Source organism: Oncorhynchus mykiss, chromosome 13, assembly GCF_013265735.2.
Source record: "Oncorhynchus mykiss isolate Arlee chromosome 13, USDA_OmykA_1.1, whole genome shotgun sequence".
Classification (NCBI taxonomy): domain Eukaryota; kingdom Metazoa; phylum Chordata; class Actinopteri; order Salmoniformes; family Salmonidae; genus Oncorhynchus; species Oncorhynchus mykiss.
The window spans coordinates 53,517,623-53,543,926 of NC_048577.1; the positions used below are offsets into that span (position 1 = coordinate 53,517,623).

At 44.7% G+C, this 26,304-nt stretch overlaps 21 non-coding genes across 21 annotated transcripts; all 21 read right to left on the minus strand.

Moving 5' to 3' along the window:
• Nucleotides 1–332: 332 nt before the first annotated feature.
• Nucleotides 333–451, minus strand: LOC118938655. The gene has a single exon (XR_005035861.1). It is a non-coding gene; the product is annotated as a 5S ribosomal RNA (ribosomal RNA).
• A 1,169-nt stretch (nt 452–1,620) lies between these two features.
• Nucleotides 1,621–1,739, minus strand: LOC118938656. Its single transcript, XR_005035862.1, has one exon. It is a non-coding gene; the product is annotated as a 5S ribosomal RNA (ribosomal RNA).
• A 1,169-nt stretch (nt 1,740–2,908) lies between these two features.
• LOC118938657 lies at nt 2,909–3,027 on the minus strand. The gene has a single exon (XR_005035863.1). It is a non-coding gene; the product is annotated as a 5S ribosomal RNA (ribosomal RNA).
• Nucleotides 3,028–4,196: 1,169 nt separating this feature from the next.
• LOC118938658 lies at nt 4,197–4,315 on the minus strand. The gene has a single exon (XR_005035864.1). It is a non-coding gene; the product is annotated as a 5S ribosomal RNA (ribosomal RNA).
• A 1,140-nt stretch (nt 4,316–5,455) lies between these two features.
• On the minus strand, nt 5,456–5,574 carry LOC118938678. Its single transcript, XR_005035884.1, has one exon. It is a non-coding gene; the product is annotated as a 5S ribosomal RNA (ribosomal RNA).
• Nucleotides 5,575–6,744: 1,170 nt separating this feature from the next.
• LOC118938660 lies at nt 6,745–6,863 on the minus strand. The gene has a single exon (XR_005035866.1). It is a non-coding gene; the product is annotated as a 5S ribosomal RNA (ribosomal RNA).
• Nucleotides 6,864–8,002: 1,139 nt separating this feature from the next.
• LOC118938661 lies at nt 8,003–8,121 on the minus strand. Its single transcript, XR_005035867.1, has one exon. It is a non-coding gene; the product is annotated as a 5S ribosomal RNA (ribosomal RNA).
• Nucleotides 8,122–9,255: 1,134 nt separating this feature from the next.
• Nucleotides 9,256–9,374, minus strand: LOC118938662. Its single transcript, XR_005035868.1, has one exon. It is a non-coding gene; the product is annotated as a 5S ribosomal RNA (ribosomal RNA).
• Nucleotides 9,375–10,513: 1,139 nt separating this feature from the next.
• Nucleotides 10,514–10,632, minus strand: LOC118938663. Its single transcript, XR_005035869.1, has one exon. It is a non-coding gene; the product is annotated as a 5S ribosomal RNA (ribosomal RNA).
• Nucleotides 10,633–11,803: 1,171 nt separating this feature from the next.
• Nucleotides 11,804–11,922, minus strand: LOC118938664. The gene has a single exon (XR_005035870.1). It is a non-coding gene; the product is annotated as a 5S ribosomal RNA (ribosomal RNA).
• A 1,170-nt stretch (nt 11,923–13,092) lies between these two features.
• LOC118938665 lies at nt 13,093–13,211 on the minus strand. The gene has a single exon (XR_005035871.1). It is a non-coding gene; the product is annotated as a 5S ribosomal RNA (ribosomal RNA).
• Nucleotides 13,212–14,380: 1,169 nt separating this feature from the next.
• On the minus strand, nt 14,381–14,499 carry LOC118938666. The gene has a single exon (XR_005035872.1). It is a non-coding gene; the product is annotated as a 5S ribosomal RNA (ribosomal RNA).
• Nucleotides 14,500–15,638: 1,139 nt separating this feature from the next.
• LOC118938667 lies at nt 15,639–15,757 on the minus strand. The gene has a single exon (XR_005035873.1). It is a non-coding gene; the product is annotated as a 5S ribosomal RNA (ribosomal RNA).
• A 1,170-nt stretch (nt 15,758–16,927) lies between these two features.
• Nucleotides 16,928–17,046, minus strand: LOC118938668. The gene has a single exon (XR_005035874.1). It is a non-coding gene; the product is annotated as a 5S ribosomal RNA (ribosomal RNA).
• A 1,139-nt stretch (nt 17,047–18,185) lies between these two features.
• On the minus strand, nt 18,186–18,304 carry LOC118938669. Its single transcript, XR_005035875.1, has one exon. It is a non-coding gene; the product is annotated as a 5S ribosomal RNA (ribosomal RNA).
• Nucleotides 18,305–19,438: 1,134 nt separating this feature from the next.
• LOC118938671 lies at nt 19,439–19,557 on the minus strand. The gene has a single exon (XR_005035877.1). It is a non-coding gene; the product is annotated as a 5S ribosomal RNA (ribosomal RNA).
• A 1,170-nt stretch (nt 19,558–20,727) lies between these two features.
• Nucleotides 20,728–20,846, minus strand: LOC118938672. The gene has a single exon (XR_005035878.1). It is a non-coding gene; the product is annotated as a 5S ribosomal RNA (ribosomal RNA).
• Nucleotides 20,847–21,985: 1,139 nt separating this feature from the next.
• Nucleotides 21,986–22,104, minus strand: LOC118938673. The gene has a single exon (XR_005035879.1). It is a non-coding gene; the product is annotated as a 5S ribosomal RNA (ribosomal RNA).
• A 1,134-nt stretch (nt 22,105–23,238) lies between these two features.
• Nucleotides 23,239–23,357, minus strand: LOC118938674. Its single transcript, XR_005035880.1, has one exon. It is a non-coding gene; the product is annotated as a 5S ribosomal RNA (ribosomal RNA).
• Nucleotides 23,358–24,497: 1,140 nt separating this feature from the next.
• LOC118938675 lies at nt 24,498–24,616 on the minus strand. Its single transcript, XR_005035881.1, has one exon. It is a non-coding gene; the product is annotated as a 5S ribosomal RNA (ribosomal RNA).
• A 1,141-nt stretch (nt 24,617–25,757) lies between these two features.
• LOC118938676 lies at nt 25,758–25,876 on the minus strand. The gene has a single exon (XR_005035882.1). It is a non-coding gene; the product is annotated as a 5S ribosomal RNA (ribosomal RNA).
• Nucleotides 25,877–26,304: the final 428 nt, after the last annotated feature.

Here is a 26,304-nt window from a genome sequence, read left to right on the forward strand (position 1 = left end):
GAGCGAAAACCTGGAGAAGCAGGGATAAACGGTAAACCGGGAAATGTAAAAGGAGGAGAGGGGGAATTTTTTTTGGGGGGGGGGTCAGGCAAAACATTGAAGGGATTTTACAGGGCCCTAATGGACGACAGACATTGACAGTCTAAAAACAAATGCTGAATGTAGTGCCTACATTTCGAGGGAAACGCACTGTCCATGATTGGATTTGATCAGGGCAGGGCAGCACTAACAAACTGCATGTAGTCCAATAAAAAGACACAACATTATTAGGGCGATAAATAAAAGGCAGTTGCTCCACGCATGACACAAGAGTACCCTCTACTGGAGCAAAAAGCTTACAGCACCTGGTATTCCCAGGCGGTCTCCCATCCAAGTACTAACCAGGCCCGACCCTGCTTAGCTTCCGAGATCGGACGAGATCGGGCGTATTCAGGCTGGTATGGCCGTAAGCGAAGGGAACCCTCTTGGTACACTATATAAAGTCAATGTGCCGCTCATTCATCGGGAGACAGAGAAATGTCCACGTTGTGACACACTGACAAAGCTCAAACCTTGCTTACATTTCCTTTCCAGCCCATATATTTCACTCTTGTGGGGGGGGGAGAGGGCATATCCTATGTTCACACTTATGACAACTTCATGGACTAGGGCCCTATATAATACGGAATCACGGAATCCAGACTTTAAACCGAAATTCAACAATATTCAAAAATGTTTTGAACTAAGGAGGAAATCAACTAAATCCTTTCAACTTGTTAGAAAATGCATTCATTTGCCCAAGAGAATCATTAGACATCAACAAAATGCATCAGTGATTCGTATTTCCACGCAACTTTCAGAAACAGCACAGGACTGCCCAGTTTCTGTGCGCATGCGTGCGGAGCGCGCGCAGGTCTACACTTTGTGTAGCCGTTAGCGTTGAGGCTAATGATTACCTTCTTCTGGTAGAGAAGGAAAGGCTTCCCACAAAAACCTTCTCAATGAAATGTTAACTGCAAAGTAGCCTATGCCAGCTTGGCAGAATTATATCATCATTATTTGCATCAATCCAGTGGCCATTTGTTTTGCAAACTCCGCAATCACATGAGCGCTACAGCAACACCGCTTAACCAAACAAAGGTCTCTTCCTGGCGCACACTTGCGTTTAAAGGGTAACTACACCCCAAAATCGATATGTCTTCAATTTTTCCCAGACCTCAAAAGTGGTCTCCTGCTAGGGTTTTAAATGTTGTCGTGGACATAGAACATCCAATCGTGTTATATTTCGATTAAAAAGGTGTGCTTTTGAGAGCGAAAACCTGGAGAAGCAGGGATAAACGGTAAACCGGGAAATGTAAAAGGAGGAGAGGGGGAATTTTTTTTGGGGGGGGGGTCAGGCAAAACATTGAAGGGATTTTACAGGGCCCTAATGGACGACAGACATTGACAGTCTAAAAACAAATGCTGAATGTAGTGCCTACATTTCGAGGGAAACGCACTGTCCATGATTGGATTTGATCAGGGCAGGGCAGCACTAACAAACTGCATGTAGTCCAATAAAAAGACACAACATTATTAGGGCGATAAATAAAAGGCAGTTGCTCCACGCATGACACAAGAGTACCCTCTACTGGAGCAAAAAGCTTACAGCACCTGGTATTCCCAGGCGGTCTCCCATCCAAGTACTAACCAGGCCCGACCCTGCTTAGCTTCCGAGATCGGACGAGATCGGGCGTATTCAGGCTGGTATGGCCGTAAGCGAAGGGAACCCTCTTGGTACACTATATAAAGTCAATGTGCCGCTCATTCATCGGGAGACAGAGAAATGTCCACGTTGTGACACACTGACAAAGCTCAAACCTTGCTTACATTTCCTTTCCAGCCCATATATTTCACTCTTGTGGGGGGGGGAGAGGGCATATCCTATGTTCACACTTATGACAACTTCATGGACTAGGGCCCTATATAATACGGAATCACGGAATCCAGACTTTAAACCGAAATTCAACAATATTCAAAAATGTTTTGAACTAAGGAGGAAATCAACTAAATCCTTTCAACTTGTTAGAAAATGCATTCATTTGCCCAAGAGAATCATTAGACATCAACAAAATGCATCAGTGATTCGTATTTCCACGCAACTTTCAGAAACAGCACAGGACTGCCCAGTTTCTGTGCGCATGCGTGCGGAGCGCGCGCAGGTCTACACTTTGTGTAGCCGTTAGCGTTGAGGCTAATGATTACCTTCTTCTGGTAGAGAAGGAAAGGCTTCCCACAAAAACCTTCTCAATGAAATGTTAACTGCAAAGTAGCCTATGCCAGCTTGGCAGAATTATATCATCATTATTTGCATCAATCCAGTGGCCATTTGTTTTGCAAACTCCGCAATCACATGAGCGCTACAGCAACACCGCTTAACCAAACAAAGGTCTCTTCCTGGCGCACACTTGCGTTTAAAGGGTAACTACACCCCAAAATCGATATGTCTTCAATTTTTCCCAGACCTCAAAAGTGGTCTCCTGCTAGGGTTTTAAATGTTGTCGTGGACATAGAACATCCAATCGTGTTATATTTCGATTAAAAAGGTGTGCTTTTGAGAGCGAAAACCTGGAGAAGCAGGGATAAACGGTAAACCGGGAAATGTAAAAGGAGGAGAGGGGGAATTTTTTTTGGGGGGGGGGTCAGGCAAAACATTGAAGGGATTTTACAGGGCCCTAATGGACGACAGACATTGACAGTCTAAAAACAAATGCTGAATGTAGTGCCTACATTTCGAGGGAAACGCACTGTCCATGATTGGATTTGATCAGGGCAGGGCAGCACTAACAAACTGCATGTAGTCCAATAAAAAGACACAACATTATTAGGGCGATAAATAAAAGGCAGTTGCTCCACGCATGACACAAGAGTACCCTCTACTGGAGCAAAAAGCTTACAGCACCTGGTATTCCCAGGCGGTCTCCCATCCAAGTACTAACCAGGCCCGACCCTGCTTAGCTTCCGAGATCGGACGAGATCGGGCGTATTCAGGCTGGTATGGCCGTAAGCGAAGGGAACCCTCTTGGTACACTATATAAAGTCAATGTGCCGCTCATTCATCGGGAGACAGAGAAATGTCCACGTTGTGACACACTGACAAAGCTCAAACCTTGCTTACATTTCCTTTCCAGCCCATATATTTCACTCTTGTGGGGGGGGGAGAGGGCATATCCTATGTTCACACTTATGACAACTTCATGGACTAGGGCCCTATATAATACGGAATCACGGAATCCAGACTTTAAACCGAAATTCAACAATATTCAAAAATGTTTTGAACTAAGGAGGAAATCAACTAAATCCTTTCAACTTGTTAGAAAATGCATTCATTTGCCCAAGAGAATCATTAGACATCAACAAAATGCATCAGTGATTCGTATTTCCACGCAACTTTCAGAAACAGCACAGGACTGCCCAGTTTCTGTGCGCATGCGTGCGGAGCGCGCGCAGGTCTACACTTTGTGTAGCCGTTAGCGTTGAGGCTAATGATTACCTTCTTCTGGTAGAGAAGGAAAGGCTTCCCACAAAAACCTTCTCAATGAAATGTTAACTGCAAAGTAGCCTATGCCAGCTTGGCAGAATTATATCATCATTATTTGCATCAATCCAGTGGCCATTTGTTTTGCAAACTCCGCAATCACATGAGCGCTACAGCAACACCGCTTAACCAAACAAAGGTCTCTTCCTGGCGCACACTTGCGTTTAAAGGGTAACTACACCCCAAAATCGATATGTCTTCAATTTTTCCCAGACCTCAAAAGTGGTCTCCTGCTAGGGTTTTAAATGTTGTCGTGGACATAGAACATCCAATCGTGTTATATTTCGATTAAAAAGGTGTGCTTTTGAGAGCGAAAACCTGGAGAAGCAGGGATAAACGGTAAACCGGGAAATGTAAAAGGAGGAGAGGGGGAATTTTTTTGGGGGGGGGGGTCAGGCAAAACATTGAAGGGATTTTACAGGGCCCTAATGGACGACAGACATTGACAGTCTAAAAACAAATGCTGAATGTAGTGCCTACATTTCGAGGGAAACGCACTGTCCATGATTGGATTTGATCAGGGCAGGGCAGCACTAACAAACTGCATGTAGTCCAATAAAAAGACACAACATTATTAGGGCGATAAATAAAAGGCAGTTGCTCCACGCATGACACAAGAGTACCCTCTACTGGAGCAAAAAGCTTACAGCACCTGGTATTCCCAGGCGGTCTCCCATCCAAGTACTAACCAGGCCCGACCCTGCTTAGCTTCCGAGATCGGACGAGATCGGGCGTATTCAGGCTGGTATGGCCGTAAGCGAAGGGAACCCTCTTGGTACACTATATAAAGTCAATGTGCCGCTCATTCATCGGGAGACAGAGAAATGTCCACGTTGTGACACACTGACAAAGCTCAAACCTTGCTTACATTTCCTTTCCAGCCCATATATTTCACTCTTGTGGGGGGGGGAGAGGGCATATCCTATGTTCACACTTATGACAACTTCATGGACTAGGGCCCTATATAATACGGAATCACGGAATCCAGACTTTAAACCGAAATTCAACAATATTCAAAAATGTTTTGAACTAAGGAGGAAATCAACTAAATCCTTTCAACTTGTTAGAAAATGCATTCATTTGCCCAAGAGAATCATTAGACATCAACAAAATGCATCAGTGATTCGTATTTCCACGCAACTTTCAGAAACAGCACAGGACTGCCCAGTTTCTGTGCGCATGCGTGCGGAGCGCGCGCAGGTCTACACTTTGTGTAGCCGTTAGCGTTGAGGCTAATGATTACCTTCTTCTGGTAGAGAAGGAAAGGCTTCCCACAAAAACCTTCTCAATGAAATGTTAACTGCAAAGTAGCCTATGCCAGCTTGGCAGAATTATATCATCATTATTTGCATCAATCCAGTGGCCATTTGTTTTGCAAACTCCGCGCTCAAACAAAGGTCTCTTCCTGGCGCACACTTGCGTTTAAAGGGTAACTACACCCCAAAATCGATATGTCTTCAATTTTTCCCAGACCTCAAAAGTGGTCTCCTGCTAGGGTTTTAAATGTTGTCGTGGACATAGAACATCCAATCGTGTTATATTTCGATTAAAAAGGTGTGCTTTTGAGAGCGAAAACCTGGAGAAGCAGGGATAAACGGTAAACCGGGAAATGTAAAAGGAGGAGAGGGGGAATTTTTTTGGGGGGGGGGGGTCAGGCAAAACATTGAAGGGATTTTACAGGGCCCTAATGGACGACAGACATTGACAGTCTAAAAACAAATGCTGAATGTAGTGCCTACATTTCGAGGGAAACGCACTGTCCATGATTGGATTTGATCAGGGCAGGGCAGCACTAACAAACTGCATGTAGTCCAATAAAAAGACACAACATTATTAGGGCGATAAATAAAAGGCAGTTGCTCCACGCATGACACAAGAGTACCCTCTACTGGAGCAAAAAGCTTACAGCACCTGGTATTCCCAGGCGGTCTCCCATCCAAGTACTAACCAGGCCCGACCCTGCTTAGCTTCCGAGATCGGACGAGATCGGGCGTATTCAGGCTGGTATGACCGTAAGCGAAGGGAACCCTCTTGGTACACTATATAAAGTCAATGTGCCGCTCATTCATCGGGAGACAGAGAAATGTCCACGTTGTGACACACTGACAAAGCTCAAACCTTGCTTACATTTCCTTTCCAGCCCATATATTTCACTCTTGTGGGGGGGGGAGAGGGCATATCCTATGTTCACACTTATGACAACTTCATGGACTAGGGCCCTATATAATACGGAATCACGGAATCCAGACTTTAAACCGAAATTCAACAATATTCAAAAATGTTTTGAACTAAGGAGGAAATCAACTAAATCCTTTCAACTTGTTAGAAAATGCATTCATTTGCCCAAGAGAATCATTAGACATCAACAAAATGCATCAGTGATTCGTATTTCCAAGCAACTTTCAGAAACAGCACAGGACTGCCCAGTTTCTGTGCGCATGCGTGCGGAGCGCGCGCAGGTCTACACTTTGTGTAGCCGTTAGCGTTGAGGCTAATGATTACCTTCTTCTGGTAGAGAAGGAAAGGCTTCCCACAAAAACCTTCTCAATCAAATGTTAACTGCAAAGTAGCCTATGCCAGCTTGGCAGAATTATATCATCATTATTTGCATCAATCCAGTGGCCATTTGTTTTGCAAACTCCGCAATCACATGAGCGCTACAGCAACACCGCTTAACCAAACAAAGGTCTCTTCCTGGCGCACACTTGCGTTTAAAGGGTAACTACACCCCAAAATCGATATGTCTTCAATTTTTCCCAGACCTCAAAAGTGGTCTCCTGCTAGGGTTTTAAATGTTGTCGTGGACATAGAACATCCAATCGTGTTATATTTCGATTAAAAAGGTGTGCTTTTGAGAGCGAAAACCTGGAGAAGCAGGGATAAACGGTAAACCGGGAAATGTAAACGGAGGAGAGGGGGATTTTTTTTTGGGGGGGGGGGTCAGGCAAAACATTGAAGGGATTTTACAGGGCCCTAATGGACGACAGACATTGACAGTCTAAAAACAAATGCTGAATGTAGTGCCTACATTTCGAGGGAAACGCACTGTCCATGATTGGATTTGATCAGGGCAGGGCAGCACTAACAAACTGCATGTAGTCCAATAAAAAGACACAACATTATTAGGGCGATAAATAAAAGGCAGTTGCTCCACGCATGACACAAGAGTACCCTCTACTGGAGCAAAAAGCTTACAGCACCTGGTATTCCCAGGCGGTCTCCCATCCAAGTACTAACCAGGCCCGACCCTGCTTAGCTTCCGAGATCGGACGAGATCGGGCGTATTCAGGCTGGTATGGCCGTAAGCGAAGGGAACCCTCTTGGTACACTATATAAAGTCAATGTGCCGCTCATTCATCGGGAGACAGAGAAATGTCCACGTTGTGACACACTGACAAAGCTCAAACCTTGCTTACATTTCCTTTCCAGCCCATATATTTCACTCTTGTGGGGGGGGGAGAGGGCATATCCTATGTTCACACTTATGACAACTTCATGGACTAGGGCCCTATATAATACGGAATCACGGAATCCAGACTTTAAACCGAAATTCAACAATATTCAAAAATGTTTTGAACTAAGGAGGAAATCAACTAAATCCTTTCAACTTGTTAGAAAATGCATTCATTTGCCCAAGAGAATCATTAGACATCAACAAAATGCATCAGTGATTCGTATTTCCACGCAACTTTCAGAAACAGCACAGGACTGCCCAGTTTCTGTGCGCATGCGTGCGGAGCGCGCGCAGGTCTACACTTTGTGTAGCCGTTAGCGTTGAGGCTAATGATTACCTTCTTCTGGTAGAGAAGGAAAGGCTTCCCACAAAAACCTTCTCAATGAAATGTTAACTGCAAAGTAGCCTATGCCAGCTTGGCAGAATTATATCATCATTATTTGCATCAATCCAGTGGCCATTTGTTTTGCAAACTCCGCGCTCAAACAAAGGTCTCTTCCTGGCGCACACTTGCGTTTAAAGGGTAACTACACCCCAAAATCGATATGTCTTCAATTTTTCCCAGACCTCAAAAGTGGTCTCCTGCTAGGGTTTTAAATGTTGTCGTGGACATAGAACATCCAATCGTGTTATATTTCGATTAAAAAGGTGTGCTTTTGAGAGCGAAAACCTGGAGAAGCAGGGATAAACGGTAAACCGGGAAATGTAAAAGGAGGAGAGGGGGAATTTTTTTGGGGGGGGGGGTCAGGCAAAACATTGAAGGGATTTTACAGGGCCCTAATGGACGACAGACATTGACAGTCTAAAAACAAATGCTGAATGTAGTGCCTACATTTCGAGGGAAACGCACTGTCCATGATTGGATTTGATCAGGGCAGGGCAGCACTAACAAACTGCATGTAGTCCAATAAAAAGACACAACATTATTAGGGCGATAAATAAAAGGCAGTTGCTCCACGCATGACACAAGAGTACCCTCTACTGGAGCAAAAAGCTTACAGCACCTGGTATTCCCAGGCGGTCTCCCATCCAAGTACTAACCAGGCCCGACCCTGCTTAGCTTCCGAGATCGGACGAGATCGGGCGTATTCAGGCTGGTATGGCCGTAAGCGAAGGGAACCCTCTTGGTACACTATATAAAGTCAATGTGCCGCTCATTCATCGGGAGACAGAGAAATGTCCACGTTGTGACACACTGACAAAGCTCAAACCTTGCTTACATTTCCTTTCCAGCCCATATATTTCACTCTTGTGGGGGGGGGAGAGGGCATATCCTATGTTCACACTTATGACAACTTCATGGACTAGGGCCCTATATAATACGGAATCACGGAATCCAGACTTTAAACCGAAATTCAACAATATTCAAAAATGTTTTGAACTAAGGAGGAAATCAACTAAATCCTTTCAACTTGTTAGAAAATGCATTCATTTGCCCAAGAGAATCATTAGACATCAACAAAATGCATCAGTGATTCGTATTTCCACGCAACTTTCAGAAACAGCACAGGACTGCCCAGTTTCTGTGCGCATGCGTGCGGAGCGCGCGCAGGTCTACACTTTGTGTAGCCGTTAGCGTTGAGGCTAATGATTACCTTCTTCTGGTAGAGAAGGAAAGGCTTCCCACAAAAACCTTCTCAATCAAATGTTAACTGCAAAGTAGCCTATGCCAGCTTGGCAGAATTATATCATCATTATTTGCATCACATGAGCGCTACAGCAACACCGCTTAACCAAACAAAGGTCTCTTCCTGGCGCACACTTGCGTTTAAAGGGTAACTACACCCCAAAATCGATATGTCTTCAATTTTTCCCAGACCTCAAAAGTGGTCTCCTGCTAGGGTTTTAAATGTTGTCGTGGACATAGAACATCCAATCGTGTTATATTTCGATTAAAAAGGTGTGCTTTTGAGAGCGAAAACCTGGAGAAGCAGGGATAAACGGTAAACCGGGAAATGTAAACGGAGGAGAGGGGGATTTTTTTTGGGGGGGGGGGGTCAGGCAAAACATTGAAGGGATTTTACAGGGCCCTAATGGACGACAGACATTGACAGTCTAAAAACAAATGCTGAATGTAGTGCCTACATTTCGAGGGAAACGCACTGTCCATGATTGGATTTGATCAGGGCAGGGCAGCACTAACAAACTGCATGTAGTCCAATAAAAAGACACAACATTATTAGGGCGATAAATAAAAGGCAGTTGCTCCACGCATGACACAAGAGTACCCTCTACTGGAGCAAAAAGCTTACAGCACCTGGTATTCCCAGGCGGTCTCCCATCCAAGTACTAACCAGGCCCGACCCTGCTTAGCTTCCGAGATCGGACGAGATCGGGCGTATTCAGGCTGGTATGGCCGTAAGCGAAGGGAACCCTCTTGGTACACTATATAAAGTCAATGTGCCGCTCATTCATCGGGAGACAGAGAAATGTCCACGTTGTGACACACTGACAAAGCTCAAACCTTGCTTACATTTCCTTTCCAGCCCATATATTTCACTCTTGTGGGGGGGGGAGAGGGCATATCCTATGTTCACACTTATGACAACTTCATGGACTAGGGCCCTATATAATACGGAATCACGGAATCCAGACTTTAAACCGAAATTCAACAATATTCAAAAATGTTTTGAACTAAGGAGGAAATCAACTAAATCCTTTCAACTTGTTAGAAAATGCATTCATTTGCCCAAGAGAATCATTAGACATCAACAAAATGCATCAGTGATTCGTATTTCCACGCAACTTTCAGAAACAGCACAGGACTGCCCAGTTTCTGTGCGCATGCGTGCGGAGCGCGCGCAGGTCTACACTTTGTGTAGCCGTTAGCGTTGAGGCTAATGATTACCTTCTTCTGGTAGAGAAGGAAAGGCTTCCCACAAAAACCTTCTCAATGAAATGTTAACTGCAAAGTAGCCTATGCCAGCTTGGCAGAATTATATCATCATTATTTGCATCAATCCAGTGGCCATTTGTTTTGCAAACTCCGCGCTCAAACAAAGGTCTCTTCCTGGCGCACACTTGCGTTTAAAGGGTAACTACACCCCAAAATCGATATGTCTTCAATTTTTCCCAGACCTCAAAAGTGGTCTCCTGCTAGGGTTTTAAATGTTGTCGTGGACATAGAACATCCAATCGTGTTATATTTCGATTAAAAAGGTGTGCTTTTGAGAGCGAAAACCTGGAGAAGCAGGGATAAACGGTAAACCGGGAAATGTAAAAGGAGGAGAGGGGGAATTTTTTTGGGGGGGGGGGTCAGGCAAAACATTGAAGGGATTTTACAGGGCCCTAATGGACGACAGACATTGACAGTCTAAAAACAAATGCTGAATGTAGTGCCTACATTTCGAGGGAAACGCACTGTCCATGATTGGATTTGATCAGGGCAGGGCAGCACTAACAAACTGCATGTAGTCCAATAAAAAGACACAACATTATTAGGGCGATAAATAAAAGGCAGTTGCTCCACGCATGACACAAGAGTACCCTCTACTGGAGCAAAAAGCTTACAGCACCTGGTATTCCCAGGCGGTCTCCCATCCAAGTACTAACCAGGCCCGACCCTGCTTAGCTTCCGAGATCGGACGAGATCGGGCGTATTCAGGCTGGTATGGCCGTAAGCGAAGGGAACCCTCTTGGTACACTATATAAAGTCAATGTGCCGCTCATTCATCGGGAGACAGAGAAATGTCCACGTTGTGACACACTGACAAAGCTCAAACCTTGCTTACATTTCCTTTCCAGCCCATATATTTCACTCTTGTGGGGGGGGGAGAGGGCATATCCTATGTTCACACTTATGACAACTTCATGGACTAGGGCCCTATATAATACGGAATCACGGAATCCAGACTTTAAACCGAAATTCAACAATATTCAAAAATGTTTTGAACTAAGGAGGAAATCAACTAAATCCTTTCAACTTGTTAGAAAATGCATTCATTTGCCCAAGAGAATCATTAGACATCAACAAAATGCATCAGTGATTCGTATTTCCACGCAACTTTCAGAAACAGCACAGGACTGCCCAGTTTCTGTGCGCATGCGTGCGGAGCGCGCGCAGGTCTACACTTTGTGTAGCCGTTAGCGTTGAGGCTAATGATTACCTTCTTCTGGTAGAGAAGGAAAGGCTTCCCACAAAAACCTTCTCAATCAAATGTTAACTGCAAAGTAGCCTATGCCAGCTTGGCAGAATTATATCATCATTATTTGCATCAATCCAGTGGCCATTTGTTTTGCAAACTCCGCAATCACATGAGCGCTACAGCAACACCGCTTAACCAAACAAAGGTCTCTTCCTGGCGCACACTTGCGTTTAAAGGGTAACTACACCCCAAAATCGATATGTCTTCAATTTTTCCCAGACCTCAAAAGTGGTCTCCTGCTAGGGTTTTAAATGTTGTCGTGGACATAGAACATCCAATCGTGTTATATTTCGATTAAAAAGGTGTGCTTTTGAGAGCGAAAACCTGGAGAAGCAGGGATAAACGGTAAACCGGGAAATGTAAACGGAGGAGAGGGGGATTTTTTTTTTGGGGGGGGGGGTCAGGCAAAACATTGAAGGGATTTTACAGGGCCCTAATGGACGACAGACATTGACAGTCTAAAAACAAATGCTGAATGTAGTGCCTACATTTCGAGGGAAACGCACTGTCCATGATTGGATTTGATCAGGGCAGGGCAGCACTAACAAACTGCATGTAGTCCAATAAAAAGACACAACATTATTAGGGCGATAAATAAAAGGCAGTTGCTCCACGCATGACACAAGAGTACCCTCTACTGGAGCAAAAAGCTTACAGCACCTGGTATTCCCAGGCGGTCTCCCATCCAAGTACTAACCAGGCCCGACCCTGCTTAGCTTCCGAGATCGGACGAGATCGGGCGTATTCAGGCTGGTATGGCCGTAAGCGAAGGGAACCCTCTTGGTACACTATATAAAGTCAATGTGCCGCTCATTCATCGGGAGACAGAGAAATGTCCACGTTGTGACACACTGACAAAGCTCAAACCTTGCTTACATTTCCTTTCCAGCCCATATATTTCACTCTTGTGGGGGGGGGAGAGGGCATATCCTATGTTCACACTTATGACAACTTCATGGACTAGGGCCCTATATAATACGGAATCACGGAATCCAGACTTTAAACCGAAATTCAACAATATTCAAAAATGTTTTGAACTAAGGAGGAAATCAACTAAATCCTTTCAACTTGTTAGAAAATGCATTCATTTGCCCAAGAGAATCATTAGACATCAACAAAATGCATCAGTGATTCGTATTTCCACGCAACTTTCAGAAACAGCACAGGACTGCCCAGTTTCTGTGCGCATGCGTGCGGAGCGCGCGCAGGTCTACACTTTGTGTAGCCGTTAGCGTTGAGGCTAATGATTACCTTCTTCTGGTAGAGAAGGAAAGGCTTCCCACAAAAACCTTCTCAATGAAATGTTAACTGCAAAGTAGCCTATGCCAGCTTGGCAGAATTATATCATCATTATTTGCATCAATCCAGTGGCCATTTGTTTTGCAAACTCCGCAATCACATGAGCGCTACAGCAACACCGCTTAACCAAACAAAGGTCTCTTCCTGGCGCACACTTGCGTTTAAAGGGTAACTACACCCCAAAATCGATATGTCTTCAATTTTTCCCAGACCTCAAAAGTGGTCTCCTGCTAGGGTTTTAAATGTTGTCGTGGACATAGAACATCCAATCGTGTTATATTTCGATTAAAAAGGTGTGCTTTTGAGAGCGAAAACCTGGAGAAGCAGGGATAAACGGTAAACCGGGAAATGTAAACGGAGGAGAGGGGGATTTTTTTTTGGGGGGGGGGGTCAGGCAAAACATTGAAGGGATTTTACAGGGCCCTAATGGACGACAGACATTGACAGTCTAAAAACAAATGCTGAATGTAGTGCCTACATTTCGAGGGAAACGCACTGTCCATGATTGGATTTGATCAGGGCAGGGCAGCACTAACAAACTGCATGTAGTCCAATAAAAAGACACAACATTATTAGGGCGATAAATAAAAGGCAGTTGCTCCACGCATGACACAAGAGTACCCTCTACTGGAGCAAAAAGCTTACAGCACCTGGTATTCCCAGGCGGTCTCCCATCCAAGTACTAACCAGGCCCGACCCTGCTTAGCTTCCGAGATCGGACGAGATCGGGCGTATTCAGGCTGGTATGGCCGTAAGCGAAGGGAACCCTCTTGGTACACTATATAAAGTCAATGTGCCGCTCATTCATCGGGAGACAGAGAAATGTCCACGTTGTGACACACTGACAAAGCTCAAACCTTGCTTACATTTCCTTTCCAGCCCATATATTTCACTCTTGTGGGGGGGGGAGAGGGCATATCCTATGTTCACACTTATGACAACTTCATGGACTAGGGCCCTATATAATACGGAATCACGGAATCCAGACTTTAAACCGAAATTCAACAATATTCAAAAATGTTTTGAACTAAGGAGGAAATCAACTAAATCCTTTCAACTTGTTAGAAAATGCATTCATTTGCCCAAGAGAATCATTAGACATCAACAAAATGCATCAGTGATTCGTATTTCCACGCAACTTTCAGAAACAGCACAGGACTGCCCAGTTTCTGTGCGCATGCGTGCGGAGCGCGCGCAGGTCTACACTTTGTGTAGCCGTTAGCGTTGAGGCTAATGATTACCTTCTTCTGGTAGAGAAGGAAAGGCTTCCCACAAAAACCTTCTCAATGAAATGTTAACTGCAAAGTAGCCTATGCCAGCTTGGCAGAATTATATCATCATTATTTGCATCAATCCAGTGGCCATTTGTTTTGCAAACTCCGCAATCACATGAGCGCTACAGCAACACCGCTTAACCAAACAAAGGTCTCTTCCTGGCGCACACTTGCGTTTAAAGGGTAACTACACCCCAAAATCGATATGTCTTCAATTTTTCCCAGACCTCAAAAGTGGTCTCCTGCTAGGGTTTTAAATGTTGTCGTGGACATAGAACATCCAATCGTGTTATATTTCGATTAAAAAGGTGTGCTTTTGAGAGCGAAAACCTGGAGAAGCAGGGATAAACGGTAAACCGGGAAATGTAAACGGAGGAGAGGGGGATTTTTTTTTGGGGGGGGGGTCAGGCAAAACATTGAAGGGATTTTACAGGGCCCTAATGGACGACAGACATTGACAGTCTAAAAACAAATGCTGAATGTAGTGCCTACATTTCGAGGGAAACGCACTGTCCATGATTGGATTTGATCAGGGCAGGGCAGCACTAACAAACTGCATGTAGTCCAATAAAAAGACACAACATTATTAGGGCGATAAATAAAAGGCAGTTGCTCCACGCATGACACAAGAGTACCCTCTACTGGAGCAAAAAGCTTACAGCACCTGGTATTCCCAGGCGGTCTCCCATCCAAGTACTAACCAGGCCCGACCCTGCTTAGCTTCCGAGATCGGACGAGATCGGGCGTATTCAGGCTGGTATGGCCGTAAGCGAAGGGAACCCTCTTGGTACACTATATAAAGTCAATGTGCCGCTCATTCATCGGGAGACAGAGAAATGTCCACGTTGTGACACACTGACAAAGCTCAAACCTTGCTTACATTTCCTTTCCAGCCCATATATTTCACTCTTGTGGGGGGGGGAGAGGGCATATCCTATGTTCACACTTATGACAACTTCATGGACTAGGGCCCTATATAATACGGAATCACGGAATCCAGACTTTAAACCGAAATTCAACAATATTCAAAAATGTTTTGAACTAAGGAGGAAATCAACTAAATCCTTTCAACTTGTTAGAAAATGCATTCATTTGCCCAAGAGAATCATTAGACATCAACAAAATGCATCAGTGATTCGTATTTCCACGCAACTTTCAGAAACAGCACAGGACTGCCCAGTTTCTGTGCGCATGCGTGCGGAGCGCGCGCAGGTCTACACTTTGTGTAGCCGTTAGCGTTGAGGCTAATGATTACCTTCTTCTGGTAGAGAAGGAAAGGCTTCCCACAAAAACCTTCTCAATGAAATGTTAACTGCAAAGTAGCCTATGCCAGCTTGGCAGAATTATATCATCATTATTTGCATCAATCCAGTGGCCATTTGTTTTGCAAACTCCGCGCTCAAACAAAGGTCTCTTCCTGGCGCACACTTGCGTTTAAAGGGTAACTACACCCCAAAATCGATATGTCTTCAATTTTTCCCAGACCTCAAAAGTGGTCTCCTGCTAGGGTTTTAAATGTTGTCGTGGACATAGAACATCCAATCGTGTTATATTTCGATTAAAAAGGTGTGCTTTTGAGAGCGAAAACCTGGAGAAGCAGGGATAAACGGTAAACCGGGAAATGTAAAAGGAGGAGAGGGGGAATTTTTTTTGGGGGGGGGGTCAGGCAAAACATTGAAGGGATTTTACAGGGCCCTAATGGACGACAGACATTGACAGTCTAAAAACAAATGCTGAATGTAGTGCCTACATTTCGAGGGAAACGCACTGTCCATGATTGGATTTGATCAGGGCAGGGCAGCACTAACAAACTGCATGTAGTCCAATAAAAAGACACAACATTATTAGGGCGATAAATAAAAGGCAGTTGCTCCACGCATGACACAAGAGTACCCTCTACTGGAGCAAAAAGCTTACAGCACCTGGTATTCCCAGGCGGTCTCCCATCCAAGTACTAACCAGGCCCGACCCTGCTTAGCTTCCGAGATCGGACGAGATCGGGCGTATTCAGGCTGGTATGGCCGTAAGCGAAGGGAACCCTCTTGGTACACTATATAAAGTCAATGTGCCGCTCATTCATCGGGAGACAGAGAAATGTCCACGTTGTGACACACTGACAAAGCTCAAACCTTGCTTACATTTCCTTTCCAGCCCATATATTTCACTCTTGTGGGGGGGGGAGAGGGCATATCCTATGTTCACACTTATGACAACTTCATGGACTAGGGCCCTATATAATACGGAATCGCGGAATCCAGACTTTAAACCGAAATTCAACAATATTCAAAAATGTTTTGAACTAAGGAGGAAATCAACTAAATCCTTTCAACTTGTTAGAAAATGCATTCATTTGCCCAAGAGAATCATTAGACATCAACAAAATGCATCAGTGATTCGTATTTCCACGCAACTTTCAGAAACAGCACAGGACTGCCCAGTTTCTGTGCGCATGCGTGCGGAGCGCGCGCAGGTCTACACTTTGTGTAGCCGTTAGCGTTGAGGCTAATGATTACCTTCTTCTGGTAGAGAAGGAAAGGCTTCCCACAAAAACCTTCTCAATGAAATGTTAACTGCAAAGTAGCCTATGCCAGCTTGGCAGAATTATATCATCATTATTTGCATCAATCCAGTGGCCATTTGTTTTGCAAACTCCGCAATCACATGAGCGCTACAGCAACACCGCTTAACCAAACAAAGGTCTCTTCCTGGCGCACACTTGCGTTTAAAGGGTAACTACACCCCAAAATCGATATGTCTTCAATTTTTCCCAGACCTCAAAAGTGGTCTCCTGCTAGGGTTTTAAATGTTGTCGTGGACATAGAACATCCAATCGTGTTATATTTCGATTAAAAAGGTGTGCTTTTGAGAGCGAAAACCTGGAGAAGCAGGGATAAACGGTAAACCGGGAAATGTAAACGGAGGAGAGGGGGATTTTTTTTTGGGGGGGGGGGTCAGGCAAAACATTGAAGGGATTTTACAGGGCCCTAATGGACGACAGACATTGACAGTCTAAAAACAAATGCTGAATGTAGTGCCTACATTTCGAGGGAAACGCACTGTCCATGATTGGATTTGATCAGGGCAGGGCAGCACTAACAAACTGCATGTAGTCCAATAAAAAGACACAACATTATTAGGGCGATAAATAAAAGGCAGTTGCTCCACGCATGACACAAGAGTACCCTCTACTGGAGCAAAAAGCTTACAGCACCTGGTATTCCCAGGCGGTCTCCCATCCAAGTACTAACCAGGCCCGACCCTGCTTAGCTTCCGAGATCGGACGAGATCGGGCGTATTCAGGCTGGTATGGCCGTAAGCGAAGGGAACCCTCTTGGTACACTATATAAAGTCAATGTGCCGCTCATTCATCGGGAGACAGAGAAATGTCCACGTTGTGACACACTGACAAAGCTCAAACCTTGCTTACATTTCCTTTCCAGCCCATATATTTCACTCTTGTGGGGGGGGGAGAGGGCATATCCTATGTTCACACTTATGACAACTTCATGGACTAGGGCCCTATATAATACGGAATCACGGAATCCAGACTTTAAACCGAAATTCAACAATATTCAAAAATGTTTTGAACTAAGGAGGAAATCAACTAAATCCTTTCAACTTGTTAGAAAATGCATTCATTTGCCCAAGAGAATCATTAGACATCAACAAAATGCATCAGTGATTCGTATTTCCACGCAACTTTCAGAAACAGCACAGGACTGCCCAGTTTCTGTGCGCATGCGTGCGGAGCGCGCGCAGGTCTACACTTTGTGTAGCCGTTAGCGTTGAGGCTAATGATTACCTTCTTCTGGTAGAGAAGGAAAGGCTTCCCACAAAAACCTTCTCAATGAAATGTTAACTGCAAAGTAGCCTATGCCAGCTTGGCAGAATTATATCATCATTATTTGCATCAATCCAGTGGCCATTTGTTTTGCAAACTCCGCGCTCAAACAAAGGTCTCTTCCTGGCGCACACTTGCGTTTAAAGGGTAACTACACCCCAAAATCGATATGTCTTCAATTTTTCCCAGACCTCAAAAGTGGTCTCCTGCTAGGGTTTTAAATGTTGTCGTGGACATAGAACATCCAATCGTGTTATATTTCGATTAAAAAGGTGTGCTTTTGAGAGCGAAAACCTGGAGAAGCAGGGATAAACGGTAAACCGGGAAATGTAAAAGGAGGAGAGGGGGAATTTTTTTGGGGGGGGGGGTCAGGCAAAACATTGAAGGGATTTTACAGGGCCCTAATGGACGACAGACATTGACAGTCTAAAAACAAATGCTGAATGTAGTGCCTACATTTCGAGGGAAACGCACTGTCCATGATTGGATTTGATCAGGGCAGGGCAGCACTAACAAACTGCATGTAGTCCAATAAAAAGACACAACATTATTAGGGCGATAAATAAAAGGCAGTTGCTCCACGCATGACACAAGAGTACCCTCTACTGGAGCAAAAAGCTTACAGCACCTGGTATTCCCAGGCGGTCTCCCATCCAAGTACTAACCAGGCCCGACCCTGCTTAGCTTCCGAGATCGGACGAGATCGGGCGTATTCAGGCTGGTATGGCCGTAAGCGAAGGGAACCCTCTTGGTACACTATATAAAGTCAATGTGCCGCTCATTCATCGGGAGACAGAGAAATGTCCACGTTGTGACACACTGACAAAGCTCAAACCTTGCTTACATTTCCTTTCCAGCCCATATATTTCACTCTTGTGGGGGGGGGAGAGGGCATATCCTATGTTCACACTTATGACAACTTCATGGACTAGGGCCCTATATAATACGGAATCACGGAATCCAGACTTTAAACCGAAATTCAACAATATTCAAAAATGTTTTGAACTAAGGAGGAAATCAACTAAATCCTTTCAACTTGTTAGAAAATGCATTCATTTGCCCAAGAGAATCATTAGACATCAACAAAATGCATCAGTGATTCGTATTTCCACGCAACTTTCAGAAACAGCACAGGACTGCCCAGTTTCTGTGCGCATGCGTGCGGAGCGCGCGCAGGTCTACACTTTGTGTAGCCGTTAGCGTTGAGGCTAATGATTACCTTCTTCTGGTAGAGAAGGAAAGGCTTCCCACAAAAACCTTCTCAATCAAATGTTAACTGCAAAGTAGCCTATGCCAGCTTGGCAGAATTATATCATCATTATTTGCATCACATGAGCGCTACAGCAACACCGCTTAACCAAACAAAGGTCTCTTCCTGGCGCACACTTGCGTTTAAAGGGTAACTACACCCCAAAATCGATATGTCTTCAATTTTTCCCAGACCTCAAAAGTGGTCTCCTGCTAGGGTTTTAAATGTTGTCGTGGACATAGAACATCCAATCGTGTTATATTTCGATTAAAAAGGTGTGCTTTTGAGAGCGAAAACCTGGAGAAGCAGGGATAAACGGTAAACCGGGAAATGTAAACGGAGGAGAGGGGGATTTTTTTTTGGGGGGGGGGGTCAGGCAAAACATTGAAGGGATTTTACAGGGCCCTAATGGACGACAGACATTGACAGTCTAAAAACAAATGCTGAATGTAGTGCCTACATTTCGAGGGAAACGCACTGTCCATGATTGGATTTGATCAGGGCAGGGCAGCACTAACAAACTGCATGTAGTCCAATAAAAAGACACAACATTATTAGGGCGATAAATAAAAGGCAGTTGCTCCACGCATGACACAAGAGTACCCTCTACTGGAGCAAAAAGCTTACAGCACCTGGTATTCCCAGGCGGTCTCCCATCCAAGTACTAACCAGGCCCGACCCTGCTTAGCTTCCGAGATCGGACGAGATCGGGCGTATTCAGGCTGGTATGGCCGTAAGCGAAGGGAACCCTCTTGGTACACTATATAAAGTCAATGTGCCGCTCATTCATCGGGAGACAGAGAAATGTCCACGTTGTGACACACTGACAAAGCTCAAACCTTGCTTACATTTCCTTTCCAGCCCATATATTTCACTCTTGTGGGGGGGGGAGAGGGCATATCCTATGTTCACACTTATGACAACTTCATGGACTAGGGCCCTATATAATACGGAATCACGGAATCCAGACTTTAAACCGAAATTCAACAATATTCAAAAATGTTTTGAACTAAGGAGGAAATCAACTAAATCCTTTCAACTTGTTAGAAAATGCATTCATTTGCCCAAGAGAATCATTAGACATCAACAAAATGCATCAGTGATTCGTATTTCCACGCAACTTTCAGAAACAGCACAGGACTGCCCAGTTTCTGTGCGCATGCGTGCGGAGCGCGCGCAGGTCTACACTTTGTGTAGCCGTTAGCGTTGAGGCTAATGATTACCTTCTTCTGGTAGAGAAGGAAAGGCTTCCCACAAAAACCTTCTCAATGAAATGTTAACTGCAAAGTAGCCTATGCCAGCTTGGCAGAATTATATCATCATTATTTGCATCAATCCAGTGGCCATTTGTTTTGCAAACTCCGCAATCACATGAGCGCTACAGCAACACCGCTTAACCAAACAAAGGTCTCTTCCTGGCGCACACTTGCGTTTAAAGGGTAACTACACCCCAAAATCGATATGTCTTCAATTTTTCCCAGACCTCAAAAGTGGTCTCCTGCTAGGGTTTTAAATGTTGTCGTGGACATAGAACATCCAATCGTGTTATATTTCGATTAAAAAGGTGTGCTTTTGAGAGCGAAAACCTGGAGAAGCAGGGATAAACGGTAAACCGGGAAATGTAAACGGAGGAGAGGGGGATTTTTTTTTGGGGGGGGGGGTCAGGCAAAACATTGAAGGGATTTTACAGGGCCCTAATGGACGACAGACATTGACAGTCTAAAAACAAATGCTGAATGTAGTGCCTACATTTCGAGGGAAACGCACTGTCCATGATTGGATTTGATCAGGGCAGGGCAGCACTAACAAACTGCATGTAGTCCAATAAAAAGACACAACATTATTAGGGCGATAAATAAAAGGCAGTTGCTCCACGCATGACACAAGAGTACCCTCTACTGGAGCAAAAAGCTTACAGCACCTGGTATTCCCAGGCGGTCTCCCATCCAAGTACTAACCAGGCCCGACCCTGCTTAGCTTCCGAGATCGGACGAGATCGGGCGTATTCAGGCTGGTATGGCCGTAAGCGAAGGGAACCCTCTTGGTACACTATATAAAGTCAATGTGCCGCTCATTCATCGGGAGACAGAGAAATGTCCACGTTGTGACACACTGACAAAGCTCAAACCTTGCTTACATTTCCTTTCCAGCCCATATATTTCACTCTTGTGGGGGGGGGAGAGGGCATATCCTATGTTCACACTTATGACAACTTCATGGACTAGGGCCCTATATAATACGGAATCACGGAATCCAGACTTTAAACCGAAATTCAACAATATTCAAAAATGTTTTGAACTAAGGAGGAAATCAACTAAATCCTTTCAACTTGTTAGAAAATGCATTCATTTGCCCAAGAGAATCATTAGACATCAACAAAATGCATCAGTGATTCGTATTTCCACGCAACTTTCAGAAACAGCACAGGACTGCCCAGTTTCTGTGCGCATGCGTGCGGAGCGCGCGCAGGTCTACACTTTGTGTAGCCGTTAGCGTTGAGGCTAATGATTACCTTCTTCTGGTAGAGAAGGAAAGGCTTCCCACAAAAACCTTCTCAATGAAATGTTAACTGCAAAGTAGCCTATGCCAGCTTGGCAGAATTATATCATCATTATTTGCATCAATCCAGTGGCCATTTGTTTTGCAAACTCCGCGCTCAAACAAAGGTCTCTTCCTGGCGCACACTTGCGTTTAAAGGGTAACTACACCCCAAAATCGATATGTCTTCAATTTTTCCCAGACCTCAAAAGTGGTCTCCTGCTAGGGTTTTAAATGTTGTCGTGGACATAGAACATCCAATCGTGTTATATTTCGATTAAAAAGGTGTGCTTTTGAGAGCGAAAACCTGGAGAAGCAGGGATAAACGGTAAACCGGGAAATGTAAAAGGAGGAGAGGGGGAATTTTTTTGGGGGGGGGGGTCAGGCAAAACATTGAAGGGATTTTACAGGGCCCTAATGGACGACAGACATTGACAGTCTAAAAACAAATGCTGAATGTAGTGCCTACATTTCGAGGGAAACGCACTGTCCATGATTGGATTTGATCAGGGCAGGGCAGCACTAACAAACTGCATGTAGTCCAATAAAAAGACACAACATTATTAGGGCGATAAATAAAAGGCAGTTGCTCCACGCATGACACAAGAGTACCCTCTACTGGAGCAAAAAGCTTACAGCACCTGGTATTCCCAGGCGGTCTCCCATCCAAGTACTAACCAGGCCCGACCCTGCTTAGCTTCCGAGATCGGACGAGATCGGGCGTATTCAGGCTGGTATGGCCGTAAGCGAAGGGAACCCTCTTGGTACACTATATAAAGTCAATGTGCCGCTCATTCATCGGGAGACAGAGAAATGTCCACGTTGTGACACACTGACAAAGCTCAAACCTTGCTTACATTTCCTTTCCAGCCCATATATTTCACTCTTGTGGGGGGGGGGGAGGGCATATCCTATGTTCACACTTATGACAACTTCATGGACTAGGGCCCTATATAATACGGAATCACGGAATCCAGACTTTAAACCGAAATTCAACAATATTCAAAAATGTTTTGAACTAAGGAGGAAATCAACTAAATCCTTTCAACTTGTTAGAAAATGCATTCATTTGCCCAAGAGAATCATTAGACATCAACAAAATGCATCAGTGATTCGTATTTCCACGCAACTTTCAGAAACAGCACAGGACTGCCCAGTTTCTGTGCGCATGCGTGCGGAGCGCGCGCAGGTCTACACTTTGTGTAGCCGTTAGCGTTGAGGCTAATGATTACCTTCTTCTGGTAGAGAAGGAAAGGCTTCCCACAAAAACCTTCTCAATCAAATGTTAACTGCAAAGTAGCCTATGCCAGCTTGGCAGAATTATATCATCATTATTTGCATCACATGAGCGCTACAGCAACACCGCTTAACCAAACAAAGGTCTCTTCCTGGCGCACACTTGCGTTTAAAGGGTAACTACACCCCAAAATCGATATGTCTTCAATTTTTCCCAGACCTCAAAAGTGGTCTCCTGCTAGGGTTTTAAATGTTGTCGTGGACATAGAACATCCAATCGTGTTATATTTCGATTAAAAAGGTGTGCTTTTGAGAGCGAAAACCTGGAGAAGCAGGGATAAACGGTAAACCGGGAAATGTAAACGGAGGAGAGGGGGATTTTTTTTTGGGGGGGGGGGTCAGGCAAAACATTGAAGGGATTTTACAGGGCCCTAATGGACGACAGACATTGACAGTCTAAAAACAAATGCTGAATGTAGTGCCTACATTTCGAGGGAAACGCACTGTCCATGATTGGATTTGATCAGGGCAGGGCAGCACTAACAAACTGCATGTAGTCCAATAAAAAGACACAACATTATTAGGGCGATAAATAAAAGGCAGTTGCTCCACGCATGACACAAGAGTACCCTCTACTGGAGCAAAAAGCTTACAGCACCTGGTATTCCCAGGCGGTCTCCCATCCAAGTACTAACCAGGCCCGACCCTGCTTAGCTTCCGAGATCGGACGAGATCGGGCGTATTCAGGCTGGTATGGCCGTAAGCGAAGGGAACCCTCTTGGTACACTATATAAAGTCAATGTGCCGCTCATTCATCGGGAGACAGAGAAATGTCCACGTTGTGACACACTGACAAAGCTCAAACCTTGCTTACATTTCCTTTCCAGCCCATATATTTCACTCTTGTGGGGGGGGGAGAGGGCATATCCTATGTTCACACTTATGACAACTTCATGGACTAGGGCCCTATATAATACGGAATCACGGAATCCAGACTTTAAACCGAAATTCAACAATATTCAAAAATGTTTTGAACTAAGGAGGAAATCAACTAAATCCTTTCAACTTGTTAGAAAATGCATTCATTTGCCCAAGAGAATCATTAGACATCAACAAAATGCATCAGTGATTCGTATTTCCACGCAACTTTCAGAAACAGCACAGGACTGCCCAGTTTCTGTGCGCATGCGTGCGGAGCGCGCGCAGGTCTACACTTTGTGTAGCCGTTAGCGTTGAGGCTAATGATTACCTTCTTCTGGTAGAGAAGGAAAGGCTTCCCACAAAAACCTTCTCAATGAAATGTTAACTGCAAAGTAGCCTATGCCAGCTTGGCAGAATTATATCATCATTATTTGCATCAATCCAGTGGCCATTTGTTTTGCAAACTCCGCGCTCAAACAAAGGTCTCTTCCTGGCGCACACTTGCGTTTAAAGGGTAACTACACCCCAAAATCGATATGTCTTCAATTTTTCCCAGACCTCAAAAGTGGTCTCCTGCTAGGGTTTTAAATGTTGTCGTGGACATAGAACATCCAATCGTGTTATATTTCGATTAAAAAGGTGTGCTTTTGAGAGCGAAAACCTGGAGAAGCAGGGATAAACGGTAAACCGGGAAATGTAAACGGAGGAGAGGGGGATTTTTTTTTGGGGGGGGGGGTCAGGCAAAACATTGAAGGGATTTTACAGGGCCCTAATGGACGACAGACATTGACAGTCTAAAAACAAATGCTGAATGTAGTGCCTACATTTCGAGGGAAACGCACTGTCCATGATTGGATTTGATCAGGGCAGGGCAGCACTAACAAACTGCATGTAGTCCAATAAAAAGACACAACATTATTAGGGCGATAAATAAAAGGCAGTTGCTCCACGCATGACACAAGAGTACCCTCTACTGGAGCAAAAAGCTTACAGCACCTGGTATTCCCAGGCGGTCTCCCATCCAAGTACTAACCAGGCCCGACCCTGCTTAGCTTCCGAGATCGGACGAGATCGGGCGTATTCAGGCTGGTATGGCCGTAAGCGAAGGGAACCCTCTTGGTACACTATATAAAGTCAATGTGCCGCTCATTCATCGGGAGACAGAGAAATGTCCACGTTGTGACACACTGACAAAGCTCAAACCTTGCTTACATTTCCTTTCCAGCCCATATATTTCACTCTTGTGGGGGGGGGAGAGGGCATATCCTATGTTCACACTTATGACAACTTCATGGACTAGGGCCCTATATAATACGGAATCACGGAATCCAGACTTTAAACCGAAATTCAACAATATTCAAAAATGTTTTGAACTAAGGAGGAAATCAACTAAATCCTTTCAACTTGTTAGAAAATGCATTCATTTGCCCAAGAGAATCATTAGACATCAACAAAATGCATCAGTGATTCGTATTTCCACGCAACTTTCAGAAACAGCACAGGACTGCCCAGTTTCTGTGCGCATGCGTGCGGAGCGCGCGCAGGTCTACACTTTGTGTAGCCGTTAGCGTTGAGGCTAATGATTACCTTCTTCTGGTAGAGAAGGAAAGGCTTCCCACAAAAACCTTCTCAATGAAATGTTAACTGCAAAGTAGCCTATGCCAGCTTGGCAGAATTATATCATCATTATTTGCATCAATCCAGTGGCCATTTGTTTTGCAAACTCCGCGCTCAAACAAAGGTCTCTTCCTGGCGCACACTTGCGTTTAAAGGGTAACTACACCCCAAAATCGATATGTCTTCAATTTTTCCCAGACCTCAAAAGTGGTCTCCTGCTAGGGTTTTAAATGTTGTCGTGGACATAGAACATCCAATCGTGTTATATTTCGATTAAAAAGGTGTGCTTTTGAGAGCGAAAACCTGGAGAAGCAGGGATAAACGGTAAACCGGGAAATGTAAACGGAGGAGAGGGGGATTTTTTTTTGGGGGGGGGGGGTCAGGCAAAACATTGAAGGGATTTTACAGGGCCCTAATGGACGACAGACATTGACAGTCTAAAAACAAATGCTGAATGTAGTGCCTACATTTCGAGGGAAACGCACTGTCCATGATTGGATTTGATCAGGGCAGGGCAGCACTAACAAACTGCATGTAGTCCAATAAAAAGACACAACATTATTAGGGCGATAAATAAAAGGCAGTTGCTCCACGCATGACACAAGAGTACCCTCTACTGGAGCAAAAAGCTTACAGCACCTGGTATTCCCAGGCGGTCTCCCATCCAAGTACTAACCAGGCCCGACCCTGCTTAGCTTCCGAGATCGGACGAGATCGGGCGTATTCAGGCTGGTATGGCCGTAAGCGAAGGGAACCCTCTTGGTACACTATATAAAGTCAATGTGCCGCTCATTCATCGGGAGACAGAGAAATGTCCACGTTGTGACACACTGACAAAGCTCAAACCTTGCTTACATTTCCTTTCCAGCCCATATATTTCACTCTTGTGGGGGGGGGAGAGGGCATATCCTATGTTCACACTTATGACAACTTCATGGACTAGGGCCCTATATAATACGGAATCACGGAATCCAGACTTTAAACCGAAATTCAACAATATTCAAAAATGTTTTGAACTAAGGAGGAAATCAACTAAATCCTTTCAACTTGTTAGAAAATGCATTCATTTGCCCAAGAGAATCATTAGACATCAACAAAATGCATCAGTGATTCGTATTTCCACGCAACTTTCAGAAACAGCACAGGACTGCCCAGTTTCTGTGCGCATGCGTGC